Source organism: Apium graveolens, chromosome 6 (genome assembly GCF_009905375.1).
Source record: "Apium graveolens cultivar Ventura chromosome 6, ASM990537v1, whole genome shotgun sequence".
Taxonomy (NCBI): domain Eukaryota; kingdom Viridiplantae; phylum Streptophyta; class Magnoliopsida; order Apiales; family Apiaceae; genus Apium; species Apium graveolens.
This window is the reverse complement of record NC_133652.1, coordinates 126,335,809-126,344,888: the sequence shown is the minus strand read 5'-3', so window position 1 is coordinate 126,344,888 and position 9,080 is coordinate 126,335,809. Positions and strand designations below refer to the sequence as shown.

Genomic DNA, 9,080 nt, shown 5'->3' with positions numbered 1-9,080 from the left:
GCTGTATTCATATTAGAAGGTATTATATTGCTGACAAGATAGTTCACAATATCTGCGAACCATGGCTCTTCCTCCTGAACTGCGAACAACTGCTTATCCGGAAAAGATTCGTTGATCAATGTCTTATCATGTGAAGTAGAATCGGGATTCTCCAATCTAGAGAGATGGTCAGCTACTTGATTCTCAGTACCTTTTCGATCCTTGATCTCTAACTAAAATTCCTGTAGCAAGAGCACCCAACGAATAAGTTTAGGCTTTGAATCCTTCTTTGAAACCAAATAGCAAATGGCAGCATGATCAGTGAATACTGTCACCTTTGTCCCAAGCAGATGAGATCAAAAATTTTCGAAAACAAAGACTATAGCCAAGAGCTCCTTCTTAGTAGTGGTGTAGTTCATTTGAGCTCCATTTAGAGTCTTACTGGCATAGTAGACCACATGAAAAATATTATTCTTGCGCTGCCCAAGAACTGCTCCCACCGCATAATCACTCGCATCACACATCATCTCAAAAGGCTCTGTCCAATCAGGTGCCGTAATAACTGGTGTAGTTATCAAACTCTTCTTGAGAGTCTTGAATGCCGCCAAGCATTCATTATCAAATTTGAAAAGCACATCCTTCTCGAGCAAGTTGTACAACGGCTTAGATATCTTCGAGAAGTCCTTAATTAAACGCCGATAAAAATCCGCATGACCAAGAAAACTACGGATTCCTTTCACAGAAATAGGTGGTGAAAGATTTTCAATGACTCTCACCTTAGCTTTGTCCACCTCAAGACCCTTGCTAGAGACCTTATGCCCGAGAATAATGCCTCCACGCACCATAAAGTGACATTTTTCCCAATTGAGCACCAAATTAGTTTCCACACACCTTTTGAGCACCGCATGAAGATTATTCAAGCATTCATCATACGAATGTCCAAAGACGGAGAAGTCGTCCATGAACACTTCGACATTATTTCCAATCATATCAGAGAATATAGCCATCATACATCTCTGAAAAGTGGCAGGTGCGCCACATAAGCCAAACGAAACTCTGCGAAAAGCAAACGTGCCAAATGGACAAGTTAAGGTATATTTTCTTGATCCTCTGGTGCAATGTAAATCTGATTATATCCTGAATAGCCATCCAAAAGACAATAATACTCATGACCGGCCAACCTGTCAAGCATCTGATCAATAAATGGAAGAGGGAAGTGATCCTTTCTCGTGGCCTTGTTCAACTTTCTGTAATCCATGCATACCCTCCATCCTGTGACTGTTCGAGTGGGGATGAGCTCGTTCTTCTCATTTGCTACCACAATTTTACCTCCTTTATTAGGTACACATTGCACGGGGCTCACCCAAGAACTGTCAGAAATAGGATATATGATTCCTGCATCTAGCTACTTCAGAATTTCTTTCTTCACAACTTCTTTCATGATAGGATTAAGTCGTCGTTGTTGCTTAATAGTCGGCTTACTACCTTCCTCTAGCATAATTTTATGCATGCAGTACGAAGGGCTGATCCCTTTGATATCTGTTATAGTCCATCCGATAGCCGATTTGAATTCTCTCAAGATCCTCAAGAGCTTGTCCTCCTCGCTACCTGAAAGGTCAGATGCAATAATAACAGTCAAAGTAGATGCATCACCTAAAAAGGCATACTTCAAGTGTTCAGGCAATGGTTTAAGCTCCAAAGTATGTGCTTCTTCAATAGATGGTTTGAGCTTTCCTTCAGCATTCTTGAGATCAGAAGTACGAAGAGATTCAAATGACATGTCTAGCTTTCGCCTCCAAGGAGAAGCATTTAGATATTGTAGTTGCTAATTGTCATCCTCATCATCACTGTCAAACTCCACCACTGAGGCTTTCTCTAATACATCAGATATTAGCATATGATCAAGTTCTGAAGTTACCGCAGAATCAATCAAATCCACTTTTAAGCACTCCTCGGCTTCTGTAGGGAATTGCATCGCCTTGAATACATTGAATGTCACATCCTAATCCTGCACCCTCATAATAAGTTCACCTTTCTGCACATCTATCAAGGTACGGCCTGTAGCCAAGAAAGGTCTTCCCATGATTATGGGGATCTTCTTATCTTCCTCGAAATCCAAAATAACAAAGTCTGCAGGGAAGAAGAGCTTATCCACCTTTACTAACACGTCCTCCACTATGCCTCGTGGATACGTAATAGAACGATCACCCAATTGTAGAGACATGTAGGTGGGCTTTGGATCAGGCAAATTAAACTTTTTGAAGATAGACAATGACATCAGATTGATGTTTGCTCCCAAATCACACAGGCATTTGTCAAAAGAAAACTTGCCAATGGTGCAAGGAATGGTGAAGCTACCTGGATCTTTAAGCTTTGGAGGTAATTTTTGTTGCAGCACAGCACTGCACTCTTTCGTTAGAGCAATGGTCTCAAGGTCATCCAGTTTCACCTTCCTTGAAAGAATACTCTTCATGAATTTCGCATAACTAGGCATTTGTTCCAGAGCCTCAGTGAAAGGTATGTTGATGTGAAGTTTCTTGAACACCTCCAGAAACTTACCGAACTGCTTATCCAGCTTTTGTTGTTGCAATCTCTTAGGGAAAGGTGGTGGAGGATAGAGCTGTTTCTCCCATGTATTACCCTCAGGCAGAGTGTGTTCAACAGTAGTCTTCCTTGGTTCTGCCGCTTTCTCCTTTTGCTTCTCCTCTTCATCAACAACTTCAGCTTCTCCGTCTTTCGCTTTTTCAGCATCAGCAACTTTTCCAGACCTTAAGGTAATAGCTTTGACTTGTTATTTAGCTTCCTTCCTGTCTGGCACTTCAGTATCACTGGGAAATGTGCCAGGTTGATGATTGAGCACTTCATTGGCTATTTGACCGATTTGATTTTCCAAGGTCTTGATAGAAACAGCCTGACTTTTGCACAACAGCTTGAGTTCCTCGAAATCAGCACTAGAAGGTGGAGCAGCACGTCCTTGTTGAGGATATGATAGCCTTTGAGCATAATGATGTGGTTGCTGGAATCCAGGTGGATTAAACTATTTAATTACGCCTTGTTGATATGATTGCTGAATAGCATTCTGAGTATTGCTCCAGCTGAAATTGGGATGATTTCTGTTGTTAGGATGATAAGTTGCTGGCACAGGCTGCTGCGGTCACTGATAATTGTTCACATACTGAACAGATTCATTAACAAGATACCAATGATCCGTAGCATGAGAACCTGCACAAAGCTCACAGACCATAGCTATCTGATTGACTCCATAGGTGGCTAAAGAATCGACCTTCAAAGACAGTGCTTGGAGCTGCGCTACAATAGCTGCATCAACTTCCAGAATACCTACTACCTTCCCAAGCATCATCCTTTGAGTTGGGTTTTGATGCTCATTTGCAGCCATAGTTTCAATAAGATTATAAGCCTCAGTATAGCTTTTGGCCCACAAGGCGCCTCTAACTGCTACATCGAGCATGGCCCGAGATTGATTTCAAAAGTGTTGGCCTGAATAGCCGGATGAAGGATGCTTGACTGAATGTCATAAATTTTAGGCCGAGAAAAGTCCATAAGAGCTGGATCTGCCGGAACTATACGATCACCCATGATTACTGGTTCTTTCTGTTCACTCTCTTTATCCGAATCTTCAAAATCTATCTTCTCCGGAATATCAAGAACTGAGTCTGTCTCCTCAGCCGTATCTAAAGTCCTCTTGCGAGTACGAGAACGTGTTTGCATAAACGCTCACTAAAGTACCTGAAACACAACCGGAAACAATAAGTAACACGTCTTAATCAATGAGTCCTAATGACCACTGATGGTAAGTATATAAACTAAACAAATACGCCCAGTCCCCGGCAGCGGCGCCAAAAACTTGTTAGGCACAAAACATGTGCTAATAATTCATGCAAGTATACGCGTTCGAAAGTAATATAGAATAATTTCTAGTTCGTTCCCACAGAGACTCAGACTAATTATGTTCAATTAACACTTACTCACGAATGTATGATTACTTCTCAATGTCAAGACAATAACACGTAGAATTGATTAACTAATTATTAACTATAATTAACTACGAGAATTAAACACTTAATTGACACTTGAATTAACAATATTGAACACACATGAGATCATAACTTCATTACTACTTCCTTCAATAGTTATTGTTATTACCCTTAGCATGTAACGGTGATGATATTAATTGAACAACACGAAATTGATAAAAGCTAACTTTCGTTGTACTAATACCATTCTACCGAACATCCATAATTAAGATAGAAGTTGAATAGGTATCAATTATGTTGAGACCCTATATGTCTACAGAATTTGAAAATATAACGATTTAAGCGCAAGTTATTCCTTATGATTACACAGGGCAAGTAAAACGGATAGAGTTACCCACTAATCATGCATACACATACATGAACATATGCTAGCATGACAAGTTCTAAACCTCAAGATCCACTGTCGCTTCACAAGAGATTAACACCCTATCTTATATGTTCACGACACACATAAGACGAATAAGCACAACCGATACTGGATATCATACAATCATCACACACTAAGATATTAAACAACTAACTAAAGAATTTCATAGTAAATCCGTTACGACCCCATGATCACGATTAGCCCATGATTGAACTCATCGTCACCATTGGTTCATATGAAAACATGATAATAACACACAACAATAAATAATAAAACTACTTATTAAAACCAGAGTACGTCACAAGAGTAATAAGGTTCAAAGTAAAGAAAACTAGCATCCACTGATACAACAAATAAAAGAATCACAAGAAAACTATGCTTCCTCTTCTTCGTTGCGATGTGCTAAAACGGTCTTCTTCCTTCTCTCCTTACTCCTTGCTTGATACCACGATTCTCTACATGTGAAACGTCTCTGAAAACTACTTATTTAGAAGCCCCACAAGTCCAAGCTATCTCAGAAGTCGGAAGTCCAACAGAATTAGGAGTCTAAAAATCAGTATCTTATTTTACGACCCTGAGTGGCCGCCCAGCAATCCTGAGCGGGCGCCCAGCTTCCTGAGCGGGCGCCAGCCAGGCTGAGCGGGCGCCAGCCAGGCTGAGCGGGTGCCCAGCACCTCACTGGAAAATTTATTAATTTGCTCCCGCTTTTGCTGCGTTCTGCTACTAACTTCCCACTCGCAATGTCAAGCACATACTTAGGCTTATTCCTGATGAAATCTCTCCACAAATGCAAGTAATACCCTGAAATGCACAAACACCAGAAAAACGCATCAAATACACAAAATACTTGATTTCAAGACATCAATTCATGCCATTATAAGACGTTCTAAGAGGTATAAAATGCCACTTATCAATATACAGTAAGATGGCACAAAATGACTATATTTTGTTGCATGTTTATGCTAAATATATACATAGCAAAAGCAACATGATTGAAAAAAATAGTGACAGTGAGTAATGGTAAATTATGAGGAAAAACAAGATACTTTTAACAACTCTACAATAGGAATCTGCATCTGAAGCGGGGTTGATTGTGACCCTAATGATTGATTAGCACAACTGTCCAAGTCTTCTGCATGTGAAGCGGGGTTGATTGTGACCCTAATGATTGATTAGCACAACTGTCCAAGTCTTCTTCCGTTGTGTCGTACATTTTAAGTATCTTGTAAAAAATGGGAATTAAAAAACAAGCATACATGTTTCCTTTTACGACTCAATGTGAATTATAGGTATTAGTAGGAAAAATGAAAAGGACAACAAGAATGAAATGTTGAAACTCGCATTTGGAAATGCTAAAGACAAGAAATAGCAATTGCCATTTTTCAGAAGCATCCGCATAGGCTCTTTGAGGAAATGGGCCAAACACATGATCATATACAAATATGAAGATACCAATGAATCTGCACGAAACAACCGCGAAGCATAGTGAGAAGTAATGAGAAAAGAAAAAACTATAACAAAAGAAATTACAAGAAAATAAAACATCAAACGGATACATGCCTCCGTCCTCTATCGCCAACATCCCTTTCTTCAGCAGTCAGTGCATTTAAGAGGTTTAGGAATGATATAGTCGAAGGGTATTGTTCTCTCCTGGATTCTATTTCATTTAATTCAAATCTCATGTCATAAACCTGTCAAGGCATGATGTACAATTTTAAAAAATAAATCCACCAGAACTATAAAGAATTGTCTAATATACAGTGGAAAGCAAACTATCTTTTGCATAAAACCCTCTTTTGGTTATGACCAAAATCTTAAAAGCTTTCCCTTGCCATTCACTTTTACTACTAAAAAGCAAAATCTCTCTCACCTTTGCAGAAATCATTATTAACTACCTGACAGATACACTTGATTAAGTATGATCTAACAGTTAGGGGACAAACCACAAAGTCGGAGCAAGTAGCAATTATGAAAATAAGTTATAATATAACTCAGTCATCTCCCCTAAATATCCAATTAACCAGAAACATATATACTAAAGAAGCTTTTAATGCATATATCAGGTAAAAGATCCAGGTATGAAAGTAAACTTGAAATAAAAATATGCAACACACACAGACACAAACAAGTCAATTCACACACACAAAATAAAATGTTCGCCCAATGGTATAAGCAGAGCAGATAATCAACACTTCAGCTCAAGTAGAAAAATCAATTCGAAAAGGCTACATTTAATTCTGCATCTTTTATAATAAAGATACAGCAAGCCTGCAGCTGCTGTAAAAGGCTTTACTACAATATAGAAACACGGCCAATAACAACCCATGTTTAGCAGCACCTGTCCACCAAAATGCTTCCCCAACAGCAGCACTCAAGCAAATTTTGCATTTGAAAATTCCATCTCCGGATGCTGCGCAAATTCAACCACGAAGCAGGATACTTAGTTCGCTCAAACCCATGCTCACGCATGCACAAAGAAAAGAAATCAATTGCTCACCTGCTCCATAAATTTCTTGAGCATGTCATGTTTCTGTATATCATCACTCGTAGGAAGCCCCATTTATTTTTGGCACTGGTCAAACTACAAACCAACAATACGAGTTATATAAATTAGAAAACACATAGTTGATATTACTTTCGCAAAAATATATGTTGAATCTTTACCATCATCTTCTCCACAATTGATCGGGTTTCTCAGTCTAGATCTGATAGTTTGCTGCTCTCAGGCTCTACCTTTTGAGTGTCTACTTCCGGATCGCCTTCAACTAAGTACTTCCACCATTGCATTTTGTCATGCTTTGAAAGAAGTACAGAGATGCACTTCTGGTCCTCTGCAAAATGAGAAGTCAATGTTTCTACACATTATATAACATTATCGATCAAACAAATCAGCACAGTGTCTGTCTGTATATACCAACAATCTCACAACAAAATCCCATTAAACTACCCAAGGTAATTGTACCAAACTCAACTAAATGATACTACTTCTCATAACTACAAGTGACATATGTTACCTCATTCCATTAAATGAATACAACCCAAATTCTAGAATCATCTTCTAACAAAATCTGTACTTATCCCTCGAACTATGAAATTTTAATTATTCCTTATTATCACTAACTAGAGAGAGAAATGACAAGTTCACAACACATATATTCACACAATTTATTACTACTGTACACACTAACATCCTGTGATAATAATCGAATAAATCTATTACTATTGTCACATAAATAAACTATCATTCCATTAGTACATCTCCATCAAGAAACTAATCCAACGATACTACTGTCCCATACATATGAGAGAGAGACAAAGAGATACAGTGAGATAGAGAGAGAGAGAAGGAGAGAGAGAGAGAGAGAGAGAGATAGCGCCATAGAGATAAAGTGCGAAAGATAGAGAGAGCGTGAAAGAGAGTTAGCCAGTAAGAGGGATAATACCTTAAAATCGAACCCCAATATTTTTAGAACACTAACTGAATTTGAAACCTTAATCGCTCAAATCATTATATCAAAACCCTAATTTCCAGATTGTGTTGCTCAATTTTTTTGTCGGAAACATGAACCTGTTGCTCGTGCTCGTTAATTAACGGAGAGAGTGTGTGGGTGACATCGATTGTGTTTCCCCAATCCATTTTCCTATTTTCTTTTTGGGTTAAATATCAAAGTGTCATTGAACTGAACGTCATATATTAGTTTAACCATCAAAGTTAATGGGTATTATTTGAATCACTAAAGTTATAATAAATATCATACATATATCTCAAAATATGTGCTTCAGAATTAAAATTTGTTTTATGGAGTTTTATATATATTTCTTAAATCCTATTACAACCAAATTAAAATGGATGAATTCTAGTATTTTCTATAATATAATAAGATTTTTTTAAATTTATCGACTATTTATTTTTAATTTTGTAGTCATTTGCTTTATTTAAAAAAAAAATAGTAGGTAAATTTTTAAAAATCTCAAAAAGTCATCTTAAATACTATGAATTCATAACTTTTCATTTGGTTGTAATAAGATTTAAAAAAAATGTTTAGAACTCCATTAAATAAATTTTAATTCTCGAGCACATATTTTGAGTTATCTGTTTGATATTTATTATTACTTTTATGATCCAAATGATACCCCATTAAGTTTGATGATTAAATTGATATATGACATTCAGTTGAGTGACCACTTTGATATTTAACCATTTTCTTTTATCTCAAAATTTCACTTCTCGCTCTGTCCAAACCCAAATTTTAGCCGTCCGGTCCCTATTTCACTAGTCCGGCCCAATTTTATCATTTGTTTTTTTCTATATTTAGGTCATTTGTTTTCCTTTTAAATTTTATAAATATGTGAATACTTTATTTCTCATATTATATTTATTACAACTAACTTATAAATTTTCAAAAATATTACATGCTAATATATATATATTAGTCACTTTAATCAAATTTATTATTTTGATTAAAACAATTATTAAAATCCTTTCATTTAATTTTTAAATCCAAATAGCTATTTATAAAATTAAAATAAAATTAAAATTAAAATTTTTAATCTTTTTAATTCTGCATATTATAATTATTACAATAAAACTACATACTAGTTTATAAAAATATAAAGTTATTAGAGGCTTTAATTAGAGCATAATAAATAATTAAAGAAGTAATTTTATAATAAAAATT

At 36.6% G+C, this 9,080-nt stretch overlaps 1 long non-coding RNA gene across 2 annotated transcripts; it reads right to left on the bottom strand.

The window, feature by feature from the left end:
• Positions 1-4,664: 4,664 nt before the first annotated feature.
• Positions 4,665-8,042, bottom strand: LOC141666697 (uncharacterized). Of its 2 annotated transcripts, XR_012552329.1 has the most exons (7): positions 7,845-8,042; positions 7,066-7,232; positions 6,899-6,982; positions 6,740-6,811; positions 5,962-6,092; positions 5,448-5,861; positions 4,665-5,202 (listed from the first exon to the last, which is right to left on the bottom strand). It is a non-coding gene; the product is annotated as an uncharacterized LOC141666697 (long non-coding RNA). The 2 variants fall into 2 exon arrangements; XR_012552328.1 differs by having other exon boundaries at positions 4,665-5,861.
• Between the last annotated feature and the right edge of the window lie 1,038 nt (positions 8,043-9,080).